The sequence below is a fragment of the Prinia subflava genome, chromosome 14 (assembly GCF_021018805.1).
Source record: "Prinia subflava isolate CZ2003 ecotype Zambia chromosome 14, Cam_Psub_1.2, whole genome shotgun sequence".
Taxonomy (NCBI): Eukaryota; Metazoa; Chordata; class Aves; order Passeriformes; family Cisticolidae; genus Prinia; species Prinia subflava.
The window spans coordinates 1,927,310-1,955,048 of NC_086260.1; the positions used below are offsets into that span (position 1 = coordinate 1,927,310).

Here is a 27,739-nt window from a genome sequence, read left to right on the forward strand (position 1 = left end):
ATGGGAAATATAAAAGCTGAAATCCTGAGGCATCAACTCCATCCCAGCCCAACACAGCCTTTCCCCATGAGGACAGAACCCCTCAGCTGGAAATCAGAGCTCCTCTGCAATGCCAAGGCTCAGAAAACTCCAAATTTCTTTTACAGGACGAGCTCAGGAGGCTGAGCACAGCCTGGGAGGGCTGGGGATGGCAGCAAGGGGAATAAAATCATCATCACCAGCGCTGGACATGAAAGCCCCCATTGCCCTTGATGGCATTCATAAAGCCATCCCCGAGCAGGAATTACTGTAATGGGCTGATTTGTTGTGCTGGAGCTGCTGCACGGGGAGCGCTCATCCATGCCAGGCACGGAGGTCACCGGGATTTATCCTCCACACACCCAGCCCTGCGACAAACCCCCTTTCCCAGGAAGGGCAGGGGAGGCCGGGGAAATATTTTTAAACTGAAAAGGAAAGCTAACCAAACTCATCCCAAGGAACCACAGCTTTTCCCAGGCAACGATTTTGGCCAGACGAACTGTTAGACACATCCAAAAGGAGGAAAAGTCAAAAAATATTTGCTCTCAAAAGGCTGCAATTATTTTAACTGCACATAAATACACCCCTTTCTTGGCTATAAATAACCCTCCGCAATTACGTGCTAATTACTCACAATCAAATTGCACGACGATAATCAGATAGCCCTTTGTACAATGTGAATTAATTGGAAACGGGAGGTTTACAACTGTGAATTGGAGCGATTGCACTCGGGATGAGAGTCAGCCCTGGAGCTTTCCCTGCACCAGGGATGTGTCACAGGTGGCAGCGGGTGACACAGGCAGGCAGAGGTGACAGTGCTCCGAGCCAGCACGGCCCCCTCGCTGTGATTTCCGACATCCTTATCCCGTAATTCCCATCCCTGGGAATGCTCTCCCCGCTGCTGGGATTTCCACATCCTCGTCTCCCCTCGCGTTCCTCATTCCCTTCTCCTCTTACTCCATCCACCACTCTATTTTCCATCCCTTGTGTGGCCAGCTCTGGCTATAAACACAAATTGTCTGCAATTTTACGCCTCCCGAATCCCGGCGCTTTTTCAATTTTATTTATTTATTTTTTTACATTATTTCACCAGCACGCGGATGGCGACTCTACCATCTATTCATAAAATAACAGCAGTGGGCGGCTTTGCTGGTTGCTGGGATGTGTTTGTCCTTTTCTGTTTGTCCATTCCTTAAAGGTTCTGCGTGCCTGGGGGTGTTTGTCTTATACCAGACCTCATCCCTGCTTGCTGCTGGGAAAAAAAGGGGAAAAAAAAAAAAAAAAAAGGGAAAAAAGCAAGGATGTCTGCAGTGGCTGTTTGCTGATTTTCTATCGACTCCTCTTTGAGGCTGAAGGTGTTTCTCATTACTTTCTGATAATGCAGCGAGGGCTGCAATTTAGCAGCGCTGACCTTGTAATGATGTTTATTCCTCCTCGCATTGAGGATGGCTTTTATCACTCGTTCTGTGCCTGCCTCTTGGGCCGATTTTGGAGCAGTTCCTAGGCTCGGCTTTGTGGCCACTCATCCTGACTCAAGGCTTGGTTTTAGCGCTGCTGTCACTGCTGATGAAGAGACAATTCGGCTTAAATGCACCTGACCTAAAAGCCAAAACTCCTGTGGATTATTTAACACTTAATTAATGCCAGTACAATGGCATTTATTAATTAATTAATGGCAGGAAGAGAGCAGTAACCTGTCCTTTCATGTAATCCCTCAAAACACCGTGGCCAAACTCAACCATTTGTAACATAAATCTGCAAGACTTGAGACTTTTTTTTTCTTTCTGCTTTATGACCCTTTCTTTTTCATTTTCTAATTAAACTTTTCAAACTTTATCTTGCAAATAGCAAGAAATGTAGTGCAAGTGGAAGGAGAAAGGACACCATGCTGTGGCTCCAGAAATAATGAATTCCTCCTAGGGTTGTTAAGGCATGTACTGATTAAAACTACCTCGTGCAAAAAGAGGCCAATTTGGTAGCCTAAATGGCTAATTTTTTATTATTTCATCAAAAAAGGTAAAAAATGGTGCCAGAAGGGTTATTAGAAACTGAGGCCTTAATTGTTCCTGAGGTTTTTGCACCCCACAATGATACATGAATACTGCACAGATTTGAAACACGAATAGATCCAATGGAAAGTGCTTGCTCAGAGACTGGACAATCTGGAGGAACCTCTCTCTTAAGCAGCACTGAAGACATCCCTACATGAACTCTTAAGCCTTTTCAGGGTGTTCAGAGAACGAAATTCAAGCAGAATGGTAATTTTATGAGTATTTTTTTCCTGCTGGGAGCCACAATGATGCAGGATTATCGTGGGCTCACATAACACGCCATTTTTGGTAGGAGAAAAGTCGTTATTTCAAATATACAACCATGTTACTTTTTTTATTTTTTTTTTGTCAGCAGTTTATAAATCCAAATCAAACTCCAATAGCTTTAAAAAGAGAGTCACAGAGATCTGCAGTGAGTGAGAGTGCCCAGCCCATGCTGAGGAGCACAGGGAAGGAGAAACCCCAATGGTGAGCAGCACATCAGCTCACCTGGAGCTCGAGTTCTGCCCCGTGTGGGAAGGGAAGGATCACAAGAAAAAGTTTCATTTCCTTGAGGGCTCAGCTGCAAGATGAGGGCCGGGCTGTGTGAGTTGGCCAAGGTGAAGCAACTCCAAACCTGAGGCTGTGGGAAACCCCTTTGTATTTGTGGAGAGCAGTAAAGGCTCATGGGAGTTTGCATGTTAATGAGCTGTTCCAAATTAGCTTATGCTTTATGATTGGTCAGTTATGTTGTACAAATATGGTTCTGTTCCTAATCTGAGTTTCTGGTTGGACCCTCGCCCTCAAACCCACCCTACAGATCATCAAGTTTTCCTCCATTGTGGGTCTTTGGTTGGTTACCCCCACAGTTCTGGACATTATGCACAGTTTTGGGGCACTGCTCCTATTTTCTTTCATCTGTGATTAAAGGGTTCTTTTTCTAGTGCCACCCATCCTTCCCACTCCTGACTATTTTCTCACCACTCTCTGCCCTGAAGTCAGGGGACCTAAAGGTTTGTCTCTGCCCTCACTGTGACAAGGTTGGACACTGGGGCTGGAGCAGCCTGGGACAGTGGGAGGTGTCCCTGCCATGGCAGGGGTGGCACTGGGTGGGCTTTGGGGTCCCTCCACCCCAGACCATCCCATATCTCCAGTGCTGTCCTCGTGCAGTTTGTTAAATCCAGGGAGGAACCTGAGTGCATTAGACAGGGCCGCTCAACTGGAAATCTCTATTAATATTACATTTTTTTGCTTACAAAATACAACCCTGCCGTGTCTGGGTCCTGCAGGTCACGCAGCTAGCTGGGCTGTGTCACCTGGGGGTTAAACACGAGTGATTAGCCATGGCTCGTTAGAAGCGTGGCTGCACTAATTGATGGAAAGCTCCCGCTGCACCCGGCTGACCTTATCATTGTTGGGACCAAGCAAAGGTCCCTGCAGGGCAGGACAGCAGCGCCTCAGGAGGCTCTGAGAGCCCACACAGCGCCTCACCAACACCCCGAGCTGTGCCACCCTGCAGCCACCACCCTGCACCCCTGCCAGGTGACAGAGGGGACCCTGCCACCCATCCCGGGGACACGGCACAGGGATCGGGGAGAGCTGAGGGCTGGCAGTGACAGGGGCTGCTGGCACAGCATGGCAACACGGCTCTGGGACAGGGACAGCAGCTCTGGGACAGGGGACAGGAGCTCTGGGACAGGGGACAAGCTCTGGGACAGGGGACACCAACTCTGGGACAGGGGACAGGAGCTCTGGGACAGGGGACATGAGCTCTGGGACAGGGGACACCAGCTCAGGGACAGGGGAAAAGCTCTGGGACAGGGGACAGGAGCTCTGGGACAGGGACAGGAACTCTGGGACAGGGGACAGGAGCTCTGGGACAGGGACAGGAACTCTGGGACAGGGACAGCAGCTCTGGGACAGGGGACAAGCTCTGGGACAGGGGACACCAGCTCTGGGACAGGGACAGCAGCTCTGGGACAGGGGACATGAGCTCTGGGACAGGGACACCAGCTCTTGGACAGGGGACAGGAGCTCTAGGATAGGGGACAAACTCTGGGACAGGGGACACCAGCTCTGGGACAGGGACAGCAGCTCTGGGACAGGGACAGCAGCTCTGGGACAGGGGACACCAACTCTGGGACAGGGGACAGGAGCTCTGGGACAGAGGACATGAGCTCTGGGACAGGGGACAGCAGCTCTGGGACAGGGACAGCAGCTCTGGGACAGGGGACAAGCTCTGGGACAGGGACACGCAGGCTCCCAGGTCCCTGATCCTTTGTGACACCCTGATGTCACACAGGGGAGCGGGCTGCTGTGCAGGTGTCCCCGTGCTGGCAGTGGCACAGGGACAGGAGTGACAGGAAGCTCCAAACAGCTCCCTCCAGCAAGGCCAGCTGGGAACGAGGCGCTGATTTTCAGTTTGCAAATTATGAGTGTGAGAATATAAAGGCTCCCTTACAAAAGGGAGAGAGAGAGAGGGAAACAGAGCACATTTTACTTATTCTTCAGCTCTATTATATCTCTCTGCAGGAGGCCAAAACTGGCAATTACTCTGGGAGATGCACAGGTAGGAAGATAGAACATAAATCAAAATAAAAAGAATCTGAATGCATTCTGCAGTTGTTCAATGGGTATTTATTCAGCCAGGCTGCTCGGGAAGGCCTGGTGCAGCACATTAGGAGAAGTTTCTGGGATCTGCCTGGTGTTATTGGCAATCAGAAGAAAAGGAGAGGAAGAGAAGCGACGATCCTACAGGCAGCACACGATCCAAACAAAGCCATTTGGAGAGGGAAAGGTTGGCACAGGTCATGTTGACACAAATAATACTTCTATGAGATGTAAGTGGTTCGTAAAAAACACAGATGAATTTTGGAGCACTTAAAGCAGTTTTATTCCTGCACTCCGGGGGGGTTTCATGGGAACAGGAGGCAGCATTCATGTGGAGAACACATAATTTTAAAGACCATATTCTTGCTTCAGAGCCCTCAGACGTTTGTGTATCTGAAGGTCAGAATTCAGGTGAACTCGCTGGAATTCATATTCATCAGGAAGAAACAAAGTAAATCCTGGGAAGCCCATTAAAAAAATATAATGTGCCTTTTTTCCTCAGGAATTACTGTGAAATGGGGTGTCATGTATCTGACTTAATGCCCTAATGGTAGGACTGGAACCCTGGGGGAGATTTACAGGAAATATCTGCTCCTTATCTGATCAGAGAAGGAAACCAATCGCAGCCTGACACTCCAAGGTGGCTTTGCTGTCAACTTAAACCTCCAAAATTAACAATTTATCATTGGATTAAAACACGGCTCAGATCACTCACATTGTTCAAGCTCAAAGACTCTCGGACCCCAAAGGAATAGACCAAAAAAAACCCACAAAGGCAGGCAGGAAAATACAGAGGCACACAAAAAATGAGGCGACCTGAGCAAGAAATCCAACACAAGAAATGGTGACAAACCTGCTCCAGGGCTGCTGTTACCACAGCAAAACACCTCCAAGAACAATTTCCGTATAAGAAATGATTCAGGAGATGACCAGCTATCAAGAAATAAAAAAAGTCTGGGAAAAAAAAAGTCTTTTTGGAAGGTTTCTCCTAATGGGAAATGCAGGAACCCATCACGAGGGCATTTTGGGAAGCACCGCGTGGGGCTCTGGCCAGGGCTGGGGGAGCTTGGCAGGGGATTTCAGCTCCAGAGCAGCTCCTGGAACACAACTGGCACATCAGGGAGGCACAGGGGCATTTCAGGGGTCTCCGAGGAGGAGGCAGAGGATGAGAGCTGAGCTGGAGGCAGCGGCTCAGGACCCACAGCTCCTCCCCAGTCCCGCTGTGGAGCTGTGCTGGGCTGGGCTCAGCCAGCCTCTGCTCCTTGCTGGACCTGCAGGACACCCCAGCCTCTGCTGAGGGCAATCCCAAGGATTTATACTGCTTGTTTGGATCATATTCCATGAAATTAATTACACTGTTAATTACAGATTACACAGTGATGTTATTCAAGCAACATCAGCAAACCATGTACTCCTACTTTACACAAACAATACACCTTCACTTTACACAAACTATTTACCCCTGCTTCACAGAATCTGCTGGCATTAACTCAAAGGAGTTATGCTAAAAGACCAAGAGAAATCCAGGGAAATTAAAAAAACCCACAAGGCAGTGGCGCCTCTGCATGAAAACCTCCAGCAGCACACTTGGGGTAGAGCAGAAAAGGAGGAAGGGGAAAGTTTCAAAAGCTGTTTTTAAATAATAAAAAATGTGTAAATATGCAGCCAAGGGCTGGGGAGGAGATGTGTGCTGTGTGCACGGCAGACCCTGGGGCTGCAGCAGCGTGGGGCACGGCTGGGAGCGATGCCTGCAGGGATGGAGCCGCAGGCACAGGCTGGAGACAGGAGCCCGGGGGAGGGGGAGAAAAGGAGAAAAGAATGGATGTTCTCAAGCATGCACAGCTCCTCTGATGGGATATCTCCAATGTAAATATCTGGCAAACTGGGGACTGCAGCTTTTTTAAAGTTTTTTAGCATCAGGATAACTAAGACGAGATTATTTATGCATGAATGGGATATCACAGCACCAAAAAGCTGAGCGTGAATGAGCTCCCCTGCCTCCTGAGTTAAAGGATGAGGTCTCAGCTGAGGGCTGCAGCTTGGGGTTTGGGCCTGAAGAGAGTCAGACAAAGCCCTAATTCCTCCATCCTGCCCTAATTCCTCCATCCTGCCCTAATTCCTCCTCAGCCCCCCTGGACCAGACTGAAGGATGCAGCTCCCCCCAGCCCAGGGTAGTTACAACCACTGAATCATCTCATTCTTCCTCAGCTGCACTGAGGAGCTCAGAGCCTGCTGCTCAAAGCTCATCTCCACTTCCATCAGCACAGGAGTCCAGGACACCTTGTTATTTACCCTACAACCATGAAATAATCCAGAATGTGACACTTGCACATGGGGAAAATCAAATATCAGCATGCATCAGCATTTGGTGGCTTCCCCATCACCTTAAAAAAGGCCAAGCTGCCACTCTGGAGAGGGCTTTTAAAAATAATCTTACTTATTGGGCTTTTCCAGCTTTGTTTCAAGAGCACAAGGCTCTCCATCTCGGATGGAGAAGGAAGAATGTGCCTTTGCCCAAAACAATATGCAGCGTGAAGGAAATTCAAACTGACACCATTTCAAGACAGCAAAGACAAACTGATTTAGCAACTCTGACAGGCATTTATAAGCAAAATAAAATGTGAATCTAATTTTGGCCTACTGCACCGAAATAATGTGCAGCATGGTTTGATGTCACAACATGAATATTTCATACATGAACAGCAGCTTGTTTGGGAGGGAGATTTTTCCAGACACCTGGAAAAAGAGAGGAGTTCCTGGGAGATGGAAGAGGCCTCACTGAGTAACCTGAGAGTAACCTTTTAGACCCCGATTGACTTTTTAATTGTTTTGCCAGATGTCAATAGGTAAAAGTAAAAATCATGGCCGAGCCTTTAATTCTAATTAATGGCCCTATTGATCAGCTAAGTTCCGTCCTGCCTCGCGTCACAAAACCCGCTGGATTTCAGAAGATCCCCTGCCAAAATTGGCTTTATCCTCATGGCTGGGAGTAAAAGGCTGAGCTCTCCAGCCTGTTCTTTTTCAAAGCACATTGACCAGGAGCAGAGCAGTGAAGTGGGGCAAGGTTGGGTATTTACGGTCTCCAGAGCATTTTGTTTTGATTTGCATCGCGTTTCAAGGTTCAGCAGTTTAACAGCCAGCACGGCCGCGCTTTCATTTCCTTCATTTCGGATTTCCAGCAAAAAGCATCACAAGGTTACATCTCCGAGAGGAAATCAATCCCAAATTCCACCTGGCAGTTCACCAGGGTGTGGAGGGAACCAGCCCAGCCACTGCTGGAGCTGCGCTGAGTTTTGGCACAAAACATTTTCACAGCCCTTGAAGTTGCTCAGTTTGCAGCCTGAAAAATAAGCAACCAAAAAGATGCACATAATTTAAATGACACTGAATATTCAATAATGGTAATGACTTAAATATTAGAAGCTCTTTGATGCATGCTTCTGGGGGAACTGTTTGTCCTTGACCTTTGCTTACTCCTTATTTTGTCTGCGCATAATTAACACATCCATAATATCAAATAAATGCCACTTATTGATACGGTCCCAAGGGCAACTGGTTATCTGGGAGGAACACGGCCACATTAACATTTGCTAACTCATTTAGCTCCTCTTCCACATTAAAGTGAGGAAAGCCATTTGTCAAATCACCCCGAGATGTGTTTTAAGCAGGCAATATTTAACGAGGAAATGGTTTAAGTGCTGGTGACAGTCATTCGAAGGGACAGCTCTAACGAGGGGCAGGTTTGGGTGGAAGCACCTGGAGATTCAACACAGAGGTTGGGAATACCCTTTCCTTGCTGATTTTTCACACTTTTCCCTTGTTTAGCCACAGCAAGTGGTGATGCAAGTGGATCAAAGAGTGAGTCCGTGGTCAGTGACCTGTGCCCACTCCAGGGGTGACATCCCCGAGGTGCCAGCTCAGGAGAGGTGTGAGGACACCCAGCAGCTGAGGTGTTCAGTGCTATTCTACAGAATCTACCTCCACACCTCGCTGCTTTGAGAGGTGTGAAGCAGCTCCTGCAGCAAGGCCAAACCCAAGAGGTTCAAGGAAAATTGTTATTATTATTACCATTATTATTATTACTATTAATAATAATGATAATCTTGCATCCTGTTTCCCTCCAGAACACGTTCTTCATCATCCACTGACACAAACTAAATATTCAGGGCCACTTCAGATTTTTTCGAGCGTTTCGTTCACTGCACTTGACTTTTATCTGGGAATTATTTTTAAAGACTTCCCTAACAAATCTCTGGTAAAACACATTTCAGCACTTTGGCAGAGCTGGCATTTTTTTTTTTTTTCCCGAGCTCGAGTTAAATTTAAAGATGGAAATTGGACTAATTAATTACTTCAGATGGAAGAAAAAAGGAGGATTTCAGCACGGGGCTGAAGTGAAACAATGCAAGAAGCAACACAGTGAGTGGGAGAGCAGGAAGGGGCAGGGAGGAGCAGATCCCTGGGCTCCAGCCTCCCACCACCAAGCAAAAAATGAGCTGGAGAGGTGATGGAGGAGGAGCAGGCTCTGGGGGTGACACCCTGGCCCTCTCCCTCCTGAGGGAATGGAAAGAACAAGAAGAGGAGGAGATGGATCCTGGCAGGACCATCCCCTGTGCCTGAGGCAGGGAGGGCTCCATCCCATCCCAGTGTGGTCCCAGGGCTCCCTGGCTGTGCAGGAGTGTCCCACCCGTGGGGCCAAGGGAAAGATGCAGGAAGTGATGCTGGAAATTCAGCTGCACCCTGGCTGGTTAAGGGTCATGGAATCATGGGGTGGTTTGAGTTGGAAAGGCCCTTAAAGGTTCTCTCATTCCTCCCCTTGGGCAGGGAACATCTCCCACTATCCCAGAGTGTTCCAAGCCTGGCCCTGGACACTTCCAGGGATGGAGCATCCTCTGGACAAAGCTCAGCTCCGAGTATGGCCTTACATCACTTTGTTATTACCATAACCCCTGGTAAAGGCTCAGTGGTTCCAAGTCAGAATCTTCCTGTTCATGAAGAAAGGCAGAGGAAAAAGTGCTTGGTAAACAGACAAGGAATGCAATCCATGAGGCTCCACCAGGGAAAAGGAAAATGAATAAAGCCAGAAACTGCTACCAGGATTTCATTTTGTACTCCTACAAAAAAAGAAGGAACAGAAATGAAATATAATAAGTGAGTAAGGGGCAGGTGATGTAAGGAATCAATACCTGAGTTATCGAGTAACACAGCTGGCTGCCAGAATAGACCAGATCCTGCAGCATAACCTGCATTTCAGTATTAAAAAATAAATTAAAAAAAAAATCATAAGCAGCCCTAGGCAAATAACGGATTTGTCCCTGCTAATGTTGATTTAAAATATGCAAATTTATTCACAAGCTCCAAGGTGTGGGGAGCGACTGTTAAACCTGTAGAACAGTGACCATTAAACACAATAGCAGCTAATACACAAAGGAAACAGTTTTCCTTGGAAAAAGGAAACTGTGCACCATGGAAACCTCTCTGTGCTTGATCATTAAGTTCAACTGAAGAAGTAAAGTGGGCAAAGTTTTACCCTCGTTTTATCTGGATAATGGGGGGCAGAGTTCTCCCTGACAGAAGTGTGAGACAGGAGTGGTTGTCAATCCACAGGAATAAACCCACAAACTCCTCACAAATCCAAAATTATCCACGACAAATTCTCAGCTTCTCTTCTGGGGGGAAAAGTGCTGAAAAAGGCTAACGTGAAGATGAAGTACAGCAACAACAGAGCAAGTGTGTGATCTGCCCAACCCTCCCTGCTTAATATTCCTCTCCTCTGGCAGGGCCTGCACGGAAAATGCATCTGGAGGTGTCCAGGGTGTCTGACAGGCTCGTGACAGATGATGGATGGATCAAACCCAGCACCTGGGATGCAGAATGATAAGGTTCAGAAATGAGGGGATGAGTGGCAGTGGCTGAGGAGATGAACAGAGGGGGGACCCTCTCAGCAGAATTCTGCATCACCTATTCCTCCATCAAGAGGAGAATGAGCGAGGTGACAACAGCAGGAATTCATTTCCAGCCGGGAATATTGGGCTTAAAAAAACCCCTCTCAACACTTTTGTGTTTGTGTTAGCAGCCTCGTGAACACGTGGAGGGGTTTTCAGGATTCCGAGGGGCTGTGCCAGATTTGCCATCAGGTTTGGGAGCTGGAAATGCTCCCTGGACCCAGCCTGGCACTCCACCACCACAGCATCACTGCCAAAGCCTTCCCAAAGCCACCAGAGCCACCCCAGAGGCAGTTCTATGATTTCTAAACAAGTTCAGATACAGAAAAAGGGTAAGGAAGTGTTTAAACTTGTATTATAACCCAAAGAGCAAAAGGATTATAAAAAATAGAGAGGAGGGGGAAAAGGCATTTGGGATCAAAGCACGGTTGCTGCTCTGACCACTTCTGAGAATTTTTAAGGGTTTGGTATCTTGTGTCAGCAGTGAAGGCAAACAGCCCCATAAATGAATTCTCAGGAGTGTCCTGTTTCACTCATATTCCACCAGCAACAGGAACTGCTCCTCGGGAAGGTTCCAGAAAGCTCCTCTGACCTCCAGCACATCCCTGGCTCTCCTCAGGCTCCTCCCTGCTAAGCCCAGCCTAACTCTGCCCTGCTGCCACTTCCAGCTAATGGATGGAGCCATTTGGAACATGAGGAGCCCTCCAACATTTCCTGCTCCTGGTGCAGAATTAATTCCACTTCCCTGCACATCCTGCCTGTCCAAAGGACATCCTTCCTGCAGACCACAGCCCCATTAAGCAATCAAACCAGGGATGCTCATTAGCTGCTTCTCCTCCTGCTGTTTGCTTGCTTGGGCTCTGTTTGCTTTTTCCTCTCAACTTCCACAAGATTTGGGGCAGGAACTTTGAGTTCTTTGCCCCTTTTGTTCTCACACTCACACACCCTGGCAGGTGTTAGGGGAAGTGCAGCTATTCCAGTTGTGTTACTTGTTCATAAAAATTGACCAAAATTGTACAAAACTCAAAACAATCTTGGGATAACTCGGCCAACTTCAGCTCACAAACAGCAATGACAACTTTCCTGCTTTCTCCTTTTCAGATTAAGCATTTCATTTAAGAGGGATTCCTCTTTTCCTGCCTACAGAAGAATCCAAAGAGCCTGAACAGAACAAAAAGGGCTTGGATTGGCAGGACAAGGGGGAATGGCTTCCCTCTGCCAGAGGCAGGGATGGACGGGATATGGGGATGAAATCCTTCCCTGTGAGGGTGGGGAGGGCTGGGAGGGAATTCCCAGAGCAGCTGTGGCTGTCCCTGGATCCCTGGCAGTGCCCAAGGCCAGGCTGGACAGGGCTGGAGCAGCCTGGGACAGTGGGAGGTGTCCCTGCCATGGTCCTGTCCCTGGTGTCTTTAAGGTCCCTTCCCACCCAAACCATTCTGTGATCCTCTCAAGTTATTTTTCCTAGTGCTGAGTTAATCCTGTGGGAAATCAGTGGAATTCAAAGAGCTTTTTTCCCCCCAACTGAACACCCAAGTCAGCTCTTGTTCATCTGAAACTCGGTTTACTCTAGCAAGGCTAAAGAAATCAAGCTGTCCATCAATTATTTAAAGAGTTTGGCCCTGATCCTGGGTCCACACTTAATTTCACCACAGCCTTAAAGCTGGAATCTTCCACAGCCAGAGGCTGGGACAGGGAAACTGCTGGGAAAGAAAATGCCTGAAGTGACTTTTGGGGTGAAATGAGTTGTTTTGGATGCTCTGAGCAGATGGTGGGGGTGGATCCAGACCTGGCTGGGCAGGGATTTATCCCTTCCACGCCCTGAGCTCAACAACCTCCATCAGCAGCCCCTCACAGAGGGGTCTGAGCTGCATTTGGGAGCCTTCTCAGCAGAAATCCTGAAATACAGATGCAGGAATTTAAAAAAAAAAACCACCCAGGTACATAGTTATAGCTATATAAAAATCTACTCAACGATATAAAAATAGAAGTATAGCTAACACTCCAAATCTCTGTCCTTACAAGAAGGGGAGAAATGCATTCTTCTGTTCCATGGAACTTAATTAGCTCCTAAATTTAGGTTCTGTCAGTAAAGTTACAGAGGATTCACTGCAGTTGGATTTAAATATTGGATGATATTTTATATTTCACACAATGCTAATGGATGAAATTACCCTCGTATAGATATTGTCAAGTATTTCTGTGAGTGCTTGGGTCTATTCATAATGTTTTAGTCAGCTAAATCATATTTGATTGCATTTAAAAAAAAACCACTTTCACTCTCAGATATTTGTTATTTGAAAGCAAGAATTCAGTGAGGCCTTGAATCCCATGAGCTGGGAAGGACTGATCTAAAGCAAAACCACAGGTGCAAAAATAATTAAATCTTTTAAGCATCAGACAGAGTTATGGTGCAATCCACAGGGGAGGAGGGGAGAAGTCAGTGCTGAAATTCCTCCTCTGCCATAAACTTATTTCTTCCCATTGCTCAGTACCCTAAAATTCAAAGAATTTGGTAGAACTTTCTAGAAATTCCAGTACTTAAATATCTCAGTATCTCTGAGCATCCTAATTTCAGTCGTTCATCTCCAATAACCCAGCACAGAACCAGCCCAGGAGAATCCCCCAGGGATCATTCCAGACCTGGAATTTCAAGTCCATTCAGAGCCTACAGTGAGAAGGGTCAAAGCTGTTCTGCAGTTTGGTTCCAGCTGCTGCTGCTGCCTCAAACTGCAGAACTCACGAGGTGTTTTCTCCTGGAGATGCTGGGTTTGGACAAAATTTAAGCCAAACTTACTCAGAAGTCGCTCAGAGACAGGATCTGCCACCTCAGCCTGGTGCAGCTTGGGAAGGCTTTTACAGATCCTCAAAGAGCACTCCCTCAGCTTCTTTTTTAAAATTCTGTTTTGTTTTTATTGAGCAGATTCACACAGCTTCAACTCCTCTGCAAGATCTGCAAGGGCTGACACCCCAGAGAGAGCAGTGCGTGGTCCAGCACCAGAAATGCCATTTTAAAATGTGACCCCAAAGCTTATTTTTGGCAGATGGGATTTTCCAGGTACAGAGCTGAGCTCCCTCCATAATGTCTGAACTCAATTTCAGTTTGATCTATAAGATTATTTTCATTCCAACCCCTTTGGACACTTGCAACAACAACATTTCCCTTCTCCCTACATGGATTTGATTTGGTTGTGCACTGCAACTCTGCTTAGAAAGCTGCTTAGTGGCAGTGTTTCAGAAACCTGAATCAGATTTTCCCCAGTGAAATAAAATTAGTTATTGAGGAAAGGATAATCCACTTTTCTATGGGCAGTGGTTCCATATTTCAGGTAATGGTTAGAAAATACAATAATAATCCTAATAATAAAATGGCTCTGTGATCCAGAGGTGCTGGTGGCAGGCTGGCTATGGCAGCAGCCCTGGTGTCTAGGGATAAACTGGGAATGACTGGGAGCACTGGTGGGCCACAAGTGCAGATTTAAATCAGAAATCTCCTGCCTTCCCTGGGCCAGGACCTGCCAAGTGCTGCAGAGTCATTTCAAACTGCAGGAGTGTGAGTTCAGAGCTCCCAGAGCTGCTGAATGGCCAAACCCTGCAGGGGTGGTGCTGAGCACTTCCCCAGTTCTGCATTTTTGGGGCCCTTCTGGTGCCACTGCCACAGTTCCACCCCCAGCTCTGCTCCCTGTGTCACTCCCAAGCCCTGCAGGGTGATTAAGCTAATTAGCAAATGCACAGGCAGCTCTGCAGCATGAAGGGCTGGGTAATTCCCCAAAATCCAAGTTCCAGGAGCTGCTGGGGGCTGCAAACAGCATCACTGCCTCAGAGCATCACCTCTCCTCATCCCCAATTCCTCCTGCCCACCACCAGGCCAAGGAATTTGGAACCCAGAGAAGACTGGAGCCTTCCCAGGAGCTGGGATCATCCATCAGCAGGAGAGGCAGAACCAGGGAAAAAGAGTAAAAGCAAAATCCTGGCCAGGGAGATGACCTGCCACAGAAAAAACCCTCTAAAATCATCAAGTCTGCTGTTCCCCAGCACTGCCGAGGCTGTGTCACCCATGTCCCCAAGGGCCACATCCACACAGCCTTGAAATCCCTCCAGGGGTGTTCCAGCACCTCCTGCTAATTGGAAGGTGATCAAACATCTTCCCTCCCAGAGGCAGAAATGACCAGAGGTGGCCTGTGAGTGTCCCTGGCCACCCTGTGCCCACAGCGTGACATCCTCAAACCTGGTGGAACTCTCTCAATCAAACCCCTTTTTTTACTGTGGACCCCTACTGAAAAAAAAAAAAGAAAAAATCCTTTAAACCAATTGCACCAAGTTTCCAGAAGAGCTCACAGGCTGGAGGGGTTTTATCCTCATTTTCCCCAGGAGTGGGAAGCAGCAGCCCCAGGCAGGAGGGCTGGGCTCTCTGCATCCCTCTGGGAATTCCCATCCAACCACACACAATTCCTGGGGAAAACCCTTGGCCAGTGAGGCCACACAGCTCCCAGGCTCTGTTTATTTGTGTTTACCTGGGAAAATACTGAGAAAAGCTGTTTTAACATTGAAAAATGAGTATTGCCACCAGTTGAGGAGTTAGAAATTCTCACTGTCACAAAAATTCAAAATTATCAAAGAGACTTTTATAGAATTTAGAACACACAGATAAGGACTGGATTTATGTAGAAATCTGATAAGCAGGCTTAATCTTTCATAAACAAAAAAAAGGACTGGAAAGATCTTCCAAAAATCTTAAGTTTAGCTTCTTCTTCTGAGGTCAGCTATTTGTAAACACCCCTCTTTCCCCAGGAACAGCAGCCCCAGGCAGGAGGGCTGTGCTCTCTGCATCCCTCTGGGAATGCCCATCCAACCCCACACAATTCCTGTGGAAAACCCTTGGCCAGTGAGGCCACACAGCTCCCAGGCTCCTTTCAGCTGAGCAAGCAAGGCTGGGAACCCATTAATTTGCTGGGTGAGTTATGGTTCCCTGCAGCACCTTTTGTTCACTGTCAAGGTTCTGCAACAATGACAGATGCAGCTACAGCCAGCCCAGAACTCCAGAATTTGATCTCCTAAATCATTCCAGATATTAAATGTCTCAGCCATGAGCCTGGCAAATGAATTCCTCTGGAGCTCACCCTTGGTGCTGCACACGAGGCAGGAGGGACTCCCCTCACAGCTCCATGGAAAATTGGGCAGTGTGGCTCCCTGGAAAGGAACCAGAATCCCAGGAAAATCCACACAACTTCCAGTGGCTGCTAAAGGGAGCTGCAAATCCACCTGGATAAGTGAGGCAGCACTGCAGGGCACCAGGAGCTCACCAATCCCAGTTTTAATAGCAGGAGCTGGACATGCATGTAAAATTCCCACTCACCCTGGTAAATAAACAGAAAAGGCTGCAGCAAAATAAAGAACCAGGGGAACACAGGTAGAATGCTTAAGCAGCAAGACACAGGCAGGGTTTCTGTCTGGCTCTTCTCAACCTCAGTATTAATCTTTTTTTTGTTTTGTTTAAAACCATCTCCTTCCTTCAGCCACAGCAGTCGAGAGAAGTGAGCAAATTTCACCTCAAGTCATTTATAAAGAGCACGGAACTGTTCAAAGGAATCCTCACCCAAAGCAGCTTAAGGCACACAGAGGGTGGAACAACTCCTACTTCATTTTTAATTTCTCCAAATCACCATCAGATAGATGACAGTGCTTAGCACAGGAAGGATTCTGCAGGCTTCATAAACAATGGAGGTATTACCCATTATCACACAGGTACAAATTAGTTTGACCTTTCCAGCTTTTTCATACGAGGCTTCCTTTTTTCCACTTGACTAGAGAAAATATTGAGTCAGGCCATGTTCTGCACTCTCCCTTCTCAGATGTGTCTGACCAGTGTTCCTGCCTTAAATCTGCAATTAGGAGAAACCCATTAAACACTGAGTTCACCCCAGGGATTCTCTGCCTGAAGCCAGCACATCCCTGGTGCTCCTGGGAGTGCCCCGGCCTCACTCCGGGTGTTGCTCCACACACCTGCTCCTCCCAGGGGGAAACAGTGTGTGATGGGATAATTCCATATTCCAGGAGTATGGAAGGGTTGGGAAGCAACCTGAAAATGTTGTTGTGGCAGCAGAGATCGTCACAGAGTCATGGAATTGTTTGGAAGGGGCATTAAAACTCATCCCATTCCACCCCCTGCCATGGCAGGGACACCTCCCACTGTCCCAGGCTACTCCAAACTGGCCTTGGTACTGCCAGGGATGCAGGGGCAGCCACAGCTGCTCTGGGAATTCCAGCCCCTCCCAACCCTTACAGGAAGGAATTTATTCCCAATCTCCCGCCCAGCCCTGCCCTCTGGCAGTGGGAGCCATTCCCTGTGTCCTGTCCCTCCATCCCTTGTCCCCAGTCCCTCTCCAGCTCTCCTGGAGCCCCTTCAGGCCCTGGCAGGGGCTCTGAGCTCTCCCTGGAGTCTTCTCCTCCCCAGGTGAGCACCCCCAGCTCTCCCAGCCTGGCTCCAGAGGGGCTCCAGCCCTTGGAGCAGCTCTGTGACCTCCTCTGGATTTGCTCCAGCAGCTCCTTGGCTTTTCTGAGCTGAGGACCCCAGGGAGGGGAGGATGCTCAGCTCCCTCCATCCTCCCTGCCCACCACAGCAAACCTGCCTGACCCCCCAAAGCTCAGCCAGTGGATTCAGGAGCTGGACTAACACCAAGCTCTCCTTGTGCAGACACTGCACATCCCCAGGAAAGCCTCCCCAGGCAGGAGAGGGGCACAGAGCAGTGACCCCCTGTGCCAGGAGCCCCAGGACAGGCTGTGCACACACTGCCCACGGACACGGCTCCCTGCAAGGCTTCAGATCATCCCCCAGGGATAACCAGCACCTTCTGCCACTGCCTTGGGTGCAGCACAGGAATCCTCTGGTTCCCCTGATCGTTTTGTGGGGAAAGCAAAGGAGCTGGGCAGGAGCAGGCAGAGGGTGGTGCTGAGCCAGCCACAAACCTGCACCTGCCAGCCAGGACCTGGGAGGGGCTGCTGCACCCGGCTGGGCAGGGAAAGAGGGAAAAGAGAGGCTGGGAAAGCCAAGGAGACACTGAGCACAGAACCCTGACAATGACAGGGTATCCCGAGGGGAAATCTGATACAGATTTGTGCCAATTCCTCAGAATTGGGGATGCTGAGAAAATGAGAATGGAGCAATTGGGGTTAGAGTGGTTAAATCCCCTGCCCAGGTAAAGCCTTGTCCTGCCTGACCCCAGGGGATGGGGCAGGGGGTTCCTGGGCACTGCCTGACCCCAGGGGATGGGGCAGGGGGTTCCTGGCTCCTGCCTGACCCCAGGGGATGGGGCAGGGGGTTCCTGGGCACTGCCTGACCCCAGGGGATGGGGCAGGGGGTTCCTGGCTCCTCTCTGACCCCAGGGGATGGGGCAGGGTGTTCCTGGCTCCTGCCTGACCCCAGGGGATGGGGCAGGGGGTTCCTGGGCACTGCCTGACCCCAGGGGATGGGGCAGGGGGTTCCTGGGCACTGCCTGACCCCAGGGGATGGGGCAGGGGGTTCCTGGGCACTGCCTGACCCCAGGGGATGGGGCAGGGGGTTCCTGGCTCCTCTCTGACCCCAGGGGATGGGGCAGGGGGTTCCTGGGCACTGCCTGGCCCCAGGGGATGGGGCAGGGGGTTCCTGGCTCCTGCCTGACCCCAGGGGATGGGGCAGGGGGTTCCTGGCTCCTGCCTGACCCCAGGGGATGGGGCAGGGGGTTCCTGGGCACTGCCTGACCCCAGGGGATGGGGCAGGGGGTTCCTGGGCACTGCCTGACCCCAGGGGATGGGGCAGGGGGTTCCTGGCTCCTGCCTGACCCCAGAGGATGGGGCAGGGGGTTCCTGGCTCCTGACTGACCCCAGGGGATGGGGCAGGGGGTTCCTGGGCACTGCATGACCCCCGGGGATGGGGCAGGGGGTTCCTGGGCACTGCCTGGCCCCAGGGGATGGGGCAGGGGGTTCCTGGCTCCTGACTGACCCCAGGGGATGGGGCAGGGGGTTCCTGGCTCCTGTCTGACCCCAGGGGATGGGGCAGGGTGTTCCTGGCTCCTCTCTGACCCCAGGGGATGGGGCAGGTCCCCGAGCTCCGGGTGCTCCGTGGGATCAGAGCTGAGGGCTGAGTGCTGCCACCCTGTGTCCCTCCTGTCAAACCTGGCACTGCCGGGATGCTCAGCACACACACCTGGGTTTGGGAAGCCCCATCCAGCAGTTCCCAGGCAAGCACAGCACTCCGGGATAATCCTGACAGCTCACTGAGGAGCCGGGGATGTTTATAAATAGGATTTAGAACAAAGAGGTTACTGAGTTCTGAGCAGAGCAGGAACAGATGTTGTAACTCAGGCTCGTTTGTAAGGCAGAGGTGAGTGATGAATTTCCACAATCCCTGTTTACTCACACAGATCCTGCTCTGTGCATCACCAACAGCGGATCCAGGCTGGAATCACTGCTCTGCTGGGCTTCATATTTCATTCATTTCTGCTTCCAGCTATACATGCACAACACAGGGCACGATACATCTCCCTAATTGAACAATACAGATCAATTAAATATGAAAAGTCCTTCTTGGACTGAAACCCTCTTAGGCAAATGTTCTGCTCTTATGCTAAGTAACTCTTTTAAAAAGCTGGCAGTTGAGTGCTGTTTAGAGGGGGGTTATTTCTTTTTTTTCTTTCTTTTTAAGGACTGGGATACAGAGCCCAAAAAGATTCATCCATTCATTCATGACAACAGGAGAGAGTTTTGACCATTGAGCAAGGGAACTGTGAATAAAAACCATCTTATTTGAGGGAAGTTCCTCACTGCTGTTTCCCTGTTCTCCACAGAGATCACCCAAACCACGACCATGGATCAAACTGGACAAAGTCTCTCTGCTCCAGGTTTTCCAGTGTGGCTGGAAAGGTGTAAAAATGAGGGATGGGAATCACTAACAGCAGCCAGGGGCAGGGAAAGCAGTGCCCTGAGCAGCCCCAGGCTCTCCCCGAGGCCTTTTTGGGTCTCTACGCTCCCATCACGGAGAGCACAGGGATGCAAATGTGTTTTGTTGTCTGGAAATGTTCCCGAGTAACCCCTGTGATCTGAATAAAAGCAGTTTAATAAGCAATGCACTTACAGGTGGGTTAAAATCGCACAGGTAGGTTATTGCTGTGTGCACCACTCACATTAAATCACCTTCCACAAGAGAGATTTTCCTCCACAGCCACCCTGGATGTCCCTTTGTTCCCCTTCTTAGGCTCTAATTAAATGCAATGACCTGCTAAGCCTTATGGAAATTGGCCTTAAACACCACATCTCTTCCTCGGCTAAACATTTGTATAAATAAATGATAAACACAGATTTCGCCTGAGGCCAACAAAGATACAGCACTGACAGAACTTCTGGAAGAGCAAATCAGTCTGGAGTTAGGAGCAGCTCAGCTCAGGATCTCTGGGACATCTGGAGAAAACCAGGATTAACTGCTGGGTCTTCAAGGACGTCTTGCTCTCCATAAGAATTGGGAAAGTCCACATGAGAGGGTTGAGCCTCACTGAACCCCAAAACCAAAAAGGAGAAAAGATGGGGAAGAACCACCCTGGTACTTTTATCTTTGTTGTAATTTATCTCAGCAGAGCTTGGTACTGCCTGGCTCATAACACGAATAAGGATGTCTGGGCAGAGCTGAGACAGCTCCAGCAAGCCCTCAAGGAGCACAGCATCAGCAGCTGGACAACTGGGAGCTTGAGGAAGAGCTCACAGAAAAAACAAACATTTTTGAAACCTTTAACACAATTTTTTAAAATAAATCTCTGTCATTTTGAAAATGAAATGGTTGCAGATTATTTTTTTGAGTCCCTGTGAAGTGCAATAAGTGCATCACTTACCTCACTGGAGGCCACCTGCTGATACATCTGTGCTGTGATTATGACCCTAAGCAAAATTCCCAATTTCTGTTGCACAGGCAAAACTTTCCCCCTTCTGTTCCACCTTCAACTCTGCCCGTGACTGCCACCAAACTGTTTCCAAAGTACTTGGACCCTGAGGGCTTGACTTTGATTGGTTTAACCCAGCAATTAAAAACACCCCAACGACCCCTTCTTCTTCTCGGTGTGGGTTTGGGATAATTCACCCTGCAGATTGAGACGGAATGAGTGCACCCAGGGAACAGCAAAGAACAGGGAACTGCCCAACATCCACACGTTCAGAGCCCTGTTTATGGCACAAAACACCAAAACACTGCTCTCTAAAACACTTCCTAACGACTGGGAGCTCCTCTGTGTCCAGATGAGAGGCAGCTCTGACACAGATTTGACACATTTCGTTTGGGAGTCCCCAGATTTGGTGCTGCTGGCAGGAGGAGGAGGAGGAGGAGGAGGCAGGGCAGAGCTGTGCACTGGTGTGAAGCAGTAAATCAGCTGGGTGTCATCATTACATGTTTGCTTTGCTAATAATAATGAAAAAAAAGAAAATAATGAATCACTGCTGTCATGCTGCCTGTACTGGAGTAAGCAGGGTGGCAGATCACAGGGAGGATGTGTGCAGGGCTCAGCCTGCCCAGAGCTCCTGTTTGTGCCTTTGGGGTGATGCTGTGATCACCTTCCCCTCAGGGGCTGCACATCGCTCACCCACCAGGCAGCACAGGCTGCCCAAGGGAAGGGAAATTCCCAAATATTGCACCAGAGCCCCTTCCAAGGGGACTGAGCCCTGTGTGTGGCAGCGGGGCTGGGCACCAGGTCACCCCCACACCCCAGGAGAGAGCCCCTGCCTCTGCACAGCCTTGGCCAGGTCACTCCGGGCCACGCAGGGCAGGTGTGGGAAGCAGCCCCAGACTTGCTCTGTTCTAACAGGCCTAAAAATAGACCCGTGATGATTTATGAACTTTCAAAGGCAGCAGAGTGTTTTGAAGCAGCAGCAGCAGCTTCTCCTGTCCTGCCTGCATCCCTCGGTGCCAGGGCTGTGCCCACCCTGCCCTGATGGCAACCAGCCCCTCCAGAATGCTTCCAAACAGAATTCAACAACACCACAAGAGCAAACCAAAAGGCAGTGCTCTGTCCATCCCCTGGGGATCATCCTTCTTTTCCTCTGCCTCACCTTTACCTCCGAGTTTTAAATATTCCTTTTTTAAATCAAGTTAACTCCACAGAACTGTCAGACAAAGCCAACTCCTGAACCAATAATAACCAATAAATAAATCACGTGGCACCAGAATATTTACAAAATTACTCTGAAGTTTTGCATCTCTGGGGGAAATTTTATGTGAGCTTGGCCCTGATTTCCAGCTGTCCCTGATGGGGTAACACAGGAGTGAGTTTGAAACCAAGGAAATGTTAATTGTAGTCAATAAAGACCTGGATAGCAGCAAGAAAGACCAAGAAGAGGTCCAAGTTTGGAGACCAAGGTGGGCTCTCAGCAGCTGCTCGCTGCCTGCCACTGCTGCTGTCCTTCCCTCGGAATAAAATAATAATAATAAAAGCTCCTCAGCCAAGGGCTGACAGTCAGAGCTCAGGAGTCAAGCACTGGAGGGATTAACACTGGGAAATCAACCCAGGACACCCTGGAGAGGGATGGCTGAGGTCTCAGGGACACCCACCCCATGGCCAGGGGTGTCCTTGTGGCCCAGGGGAGAGGACACGTCCCCCCTCAGCCCACCCACCACACCCGAGGCACCCCTGCCCTCCCCAGCCACCCGTGCTGAGCTCAGGTGAGGGGCTGGCAGCTCCAGGTCGCTGTTAACCCGTGCAGAGCCGGGCTGTGGAGGCTGCAGCAAATCCCAGCCCGTTCTCCAGGAGGCTGCCTGCACAGGTGAGCACCTCCTCTGCTGTCATTCACATTCCCAACACACGTTTTGTCACTGTGCAGAGCAGAACCAGCTTAAAATTCTGGGAGAGAGCTCAGCTCCACCGCAGAGGCTAAGGATGGGAAAATCCTTAATATTCCAGAGTTTTGCCAGGATCGTTCAACTCCAGCTACCTGCAGGCACACCCTGCTTCCCTCCACTCTCACCACCCAGGAGCTGTGGGTGTTTGGGGCAGGGAACACTCCCAAAAGGGGTTCAGGAGCACCCCCAGAGTTTGGGGGAGCTTTCTGCAGAGGGCTCCCCCTGAGGTGTCCCCAGCCTGGTCAGATGGGTCCGGCTGTGCCCAGGGTTCCGCACGGGAGGAGAGGTGGAAGCTGCTGGCCGGTGGAAGCCTTTGTCTCCAGCAGGCTGCCGAGGGGAAATTAGCAGCGTGCACACCTCCAAATGAGGCTGTACAGCCGGGAAAGAGGGATTAGCAGTGTAAAGTAAGTCCTTTTGGTATAAGATTAAAGAGGGGAGGTGACTTTGAAGGATTAGTGAAGAGCCCTTTAAGCAGTTTTCAGGGACTTACAAACGCAGGGTAAAAATGCAACTCCTCAGGTCCAGAAAGGATGAAAAAATTCAGTTTCCCAGCCACGAAAGCAGCAGCAGAAGCTTCTGGGGGACCCCCTTAAGTGCAGGCCCCCACCGTGCGGCTCGGTGCCGGCTGTGGAGCCCGGCTGCAGCATCACCTGCACACCTGGGCTGGAGCTGCTGCAGGAGCCACAGGCACCGGGAAGGGGCTCCCACAGCCACGGGGGTGGCTCACGGCCCCTCGGGCTCCCTGCCAGCACCGGGGCACAGCCACCCACCCACCCGCCCGCCGTGGGGCAGGGGGTGCTGGGTGCTGGGAAGGAGCTGCGGAGTATCGCGACAATCGCGGGAGCAGCGGCCGCCAGCCCCTGCGCCCACCTCGGTGATCGATCCGCTGGGATGCGGCTCCCGAACCGAGCCGCGGAAAGCGGAGGATGGGCGAGCACAGCCACCAAAACTGACTTCTCCCTGCAGCCAGACGTCCCCTGCTTCCCCGCACCTCAGGGCGCCTCATCAACATGCTGGCTCTTAATTTTCCGCCCACATTAATCCAGCCAGGGGAGAGGAATACGTGGCTTCAAGACATCAGGCTGCTCTATCGAACGAGCCCTCCTCGGGAAAAATTAAAATCAAACCTCTTTGGCTTAGCCTAAAAGGTGACGGGTAATTGGTATGTAAGATACAAACTATTGCCACTTGTTATGCAAGCAGCATCCTTTAATTTGTAGTTTGGAGCGCAAGCCGCTCCTGTCTGGGATAAATAAAACAACACGCTGCGGTATGTTGCTCACGACACGGGAGCAGCGGCGGCCGCGGGGAAGCAAAAGGAGCTCCAACTCCAGCGGGGAACGCGGCTGGAGCCGGCAAAAGTTCTGCGTGCGCCTGGAGCAGCCTGGCGGGAGCATCCCCGAGCCCGCGCTCCGGGATGAGCCCGCACCCGCTCCGGGATGAGCCGGCATCTGTTCCGGGATGAGCCCGCACCCGCTCCGGGATGAGCCGGCATCTGTTCCAGGATGAGCCCGCACCCGCTCCGGGATGAGCCCGCACCCGCTCCGGGATGCTCCCGGACCGCACTCGCTCCGGGATGCGCCCGCTCCGTGTCTGTGGCGCCGCAGCCACCCCGGCCAGGGCCGGCTCCTCGCCCGCCCCGCACGGCCCCGCAGCCCGGTGCGGAGCCCGGTGCGGAGCCCGGTCCGCCCCCGCGGCAGCGCCGCGCTCGGGGGGCACCGGGGGGACCCCTGCGGGCACCGCGCCCCTCCGGCCGCGCATCCCCTGCGCCGCCTGCCCGCGCAGCCTTGTTTAACAATTCCTTTTTTATTCCCTATTTCTATTTATTTTTTCCCCTCCCGTTTCAAACCTGCCTCCCTCCTCGCCGTGCCGTGCCGAGCCGCGCTTACCTGGGCGGGGAGGGGGGTTCATGCCCGGCGCGGCTCCGCAGGTGCGGGCGCTGCTGCGCGGCTCCCGCAGCCCCGAGGTGCGCGGCGAGCGCGGCTCCCGCAGCCCCGCGGCCGCAGCATTGAGCGGCAGCGGCGGGAGCCGGGCGGGCTCCGCGCAGACCCCACCCCCGGCCCCGCCGTGCGCGGGGGGCGGGCGGCGGAGCGGCGGCGGCCGCCTTAACCCTTCCCGCCCCGCCGGTGCCCGCCCGGTGCCCGCCCGGTGCCAGCCCCGCGGGCAGCATCCGCCTTGCCGCAGCCCAGGCGCGGCTCTTTCCGCGCCCCGGGCAGCTCCGAGCCCGTTCCCGTCGCGCTCCCCGCTTTTCCCCATCCCCGACCAGCCCCGGTCCCACTGTGGGCGACCACAGAATCCCAAATTACCGCTCGCGGCTTTTTTGTCGTTTTCCCCTCGGCGCGTTGCCCTCCGGTTTTAATCCCAGGTTTGCCGTAATTATCTCGCTCTTTAAAGGGAGCCTCTCCTCACCCGCCTGCTGTGCCAGCCTCTCGCTCAGCCCTTTGCATCCAGCGTCTCCCTCCATCCCTTTCCCGTTCCTCCTCGTCCACGAACCGCGTGTGCTGTGCGGGGAGATGAGGAGCACCAGCCCCGCTGCTCCCGAGCGCTGTGCCCGGGGATGCTCCCAGACCTTCCCCAGGATCCCTCATCAGCGGCTCTGCTTGCTGCTGCAGTGCAAATGTTGAGCCACGAACTGCTTTGAAAGTCATGAGTTCAGGCTTAATAAACAGCACGATGTAAAGACACAAAGAAAAGAAAAAAAAATATTCGGCAGTGAATGTGGGACCTACCTTTCCACCCCCATCCCAAAATCCTGTCCTGGGAAGCGCTCTTAAATGCTTGGGCAGAAAAATCCTTGCAGTGCAAAGAGGGTATTCAGTCTTAACTGTGCCTCCCCTGGGCTTTGAGGGATTAAGTGAAACCCTTATTATGTTTAATTATCTCTGGAGTTGCTCTCTGTGCTTGCTGCTTTGCTTTATGGTTTAATAAACTGCACGTCGATAGAAACTGAATGACAATTAACGTTAGTGCAGGTTGGGTTGGCGTTTACTGCTGCTCACAGGTCCTTCCTCGACGTGCCTGCACATCACCACCTATCAGAGCCTCTTCACTCACCCAGCTCCCTGCTCCCAAAGGACCCATCCAAAGGGTTGGGAAGCACCCTGGGCAGCTCAGGGGGGTGGCTGGACCCCGTGCAGGCGTCACTTCTGCAGGTCCAAGGGGTTGTGAGCTCTTCATGGAGCGGTGACACCACCCCAAAGCACCTCCAGGCTGATGGACCAGCTGTGGTTGGCCCAGGGCAGTCCTAAAGCATCTCCAGTGTCCTGGGAATGTTCAACTCCTTTATCATGGAATCATGGCTGGAAAGGACCTCCAGGATCACCAGGTCCAACCTTGATGGTGGAGGGTGGCCCTACAGAGATCACTGCTCCTGGAGAGAGCAGGAGAGGCTGGTGCTGCCTTTGCTGAGTCCCACTGAGGGTTTAAGGTTGGGCCTGAGAGCGAAGCAAAGTCTGGAGGAGGCAGAAGTGCTGCACTCGAGCTGTGCACGGAGGAATCCCCTTGTGTTATGAAATGTTGTATAAATGTTGAGTATTATTTGTGTAATCTCACCCTGATTTATACAGGAGGGGAGCCTGCTCAGCAATCCAAAATGAAGTTGCGCGCCGAGTGTTTTCGGTTTGGGAGCGCCTGTGTCTCCAAGGTCACCTCATCAATCCTGGCACCGTGGCACGGCGCTGCCAGTCTGTGTGGGGTGGAATGACTCTGGAGGGAAATCAGCGCTGGAAACGCTGCTGAATTTTTCAAAGGGAACACGCGTTGAATGCATCATCATCATCACAGCCCAGCTGAGCGTGCAGCGTCCTCGCGGGCTGCGGGGAGAGACGGCTCCCACCCTCGGCTGGGTGGCAACCAGCAGCAAATGAGAGCTGAAAGGAGAAGGCAGGGCGGCGGTGGGAGCAGACAGATGGCTTCCCTGGAAAGCCTTTTGCTTGTGCCACCTTCCCTGCACACCTTTAACTCACCCCTGAATGAGCAAGCAAACCAGGTCACCTGCTTTTCGACTTTCTTCATGCCCAACAAATCCACAAATAAGGCCAAAGGTAGAAGGTAGAAGGCAATCAACGCCTCCCGTTGAAAATTCAGACATGTTCTCTTGAACAAATAGTCTCAAACGCTTCATAAATCTGGCAAGGAAAAGTGCCTGGCGGGTTTTTAGGCTGGGTTGTAACAGCGGAGCTGACACTTTGAATCAAGCCTTAGAGCGTGACCTTCAGAGACTCCTGCACCGCTGTGCCCGTGACTGACAGCAGGAGATCCCTGCCAGAGCATCGCCGCGGCATTTAGCACGCTCATGTTAATTAGCCACAAACAAACCCCTCTGAACTGCCGAGGAGGCTGCCACGTGTGTGTCCGTGTGTTTGTGTGTGTGTCTGTGTGTGTCTGTGTGTTTGTGTGTGTGTTTGTGTGTGTGTCTGTGTGTGTCTGTGTGTGTGTCTGTGTGTGTTTGTGTGTGTGTCTGTGTGTTTGTGTGTGTGTCTGTGTGTGTTTGTGTGTGTGTCTGTGTGTCTGTGTGTGTGTCTGTGTGTCTGTGTGTGTGTCTGTGTGTTTGTGTGTGTGTCTGTGTGTGTTTGTGTGTGTGTCTGTGTGTGTTTGTGTGTGTGTCTGTGTGTTTGTGTGTGTGTCTGTGTGTGTTTGTGTGTGTGTCTGTGTGTTTGTGTGTGCACAGAGCCACGCAGGAGGCAGAGCTGGCCCCAAGTCCTGCTCCAGGACAGTGTCATGGAGGGTCCCTGTGATGCCTCAAGATTTCAGCTTTTATATTTCCCATGTATTTGTAACCCTGCAGTTCTTCAGTGCAGAACTCCAAACTCCACACACAGGGTGAGCTGCTGCTTCCCCAGTTTGGGCACACACAGCAATTCCTCTCCAGGCCTGGCAGTCAAGGACACCTCACTGCCTCAGGCCTGAGAGGTGGGAACAAAAGGGAGCTGGGGCAGCAAACTTGGGGTGAATGACTTCATTCCCTGAAGCTGGAATTGGGAGATGAAGCCCCAAAATGCAAATGGACCAAACTGATCAAAGTGTGCAAACCTGGGACCTGGGGTTCATTTTTGGGTGCAGCCCCTGGGGGGCTTTGTCTGCCCTAAATGTCCCTGAAGTCCCTTCAATAACTAGAACAGCTTTTTATTCCCTCAATTCTGTCTGCCCTCTGTTTTTAGGTATTCCTGAAAAGGCATCACCCAGGCTGCCCCCTGTGTGTGCCTGCACAGAGGAGCAAACACAGCCCTGCTGCGCTGCTACACCCAGGAGCAGAGGTGGAGCAGACACGGGCGGTGATTTATGGGTGC

The 27,739-nt window shown here is 51.2% G+C and overlaps 1 protein-coding gene across 2 annotated transcripts in view; it reads right to left on the reverse strand.

The window, feature by feature from the left end:
• LOC134558068 (contactin-4) overlaps positions 1-24,500 on the reverse strand; it is a 255,592-nt gene extending 231,092 nt beyond the window's left edge. For both annotated transcript variants that reach the window (XM_063411534.1, XM_063411533.1), the window contains exon 1: positions 24,341-24,500. The gene's annotated coding sequence lies outside the window, so the exon portion shown is untranslated. The remainder of the gene's footprint in view (positions 1-24,340) is intronic.
• Between the last annotated feature and the right edge of the window lie 3,239 nt (positions 24,501-27,739).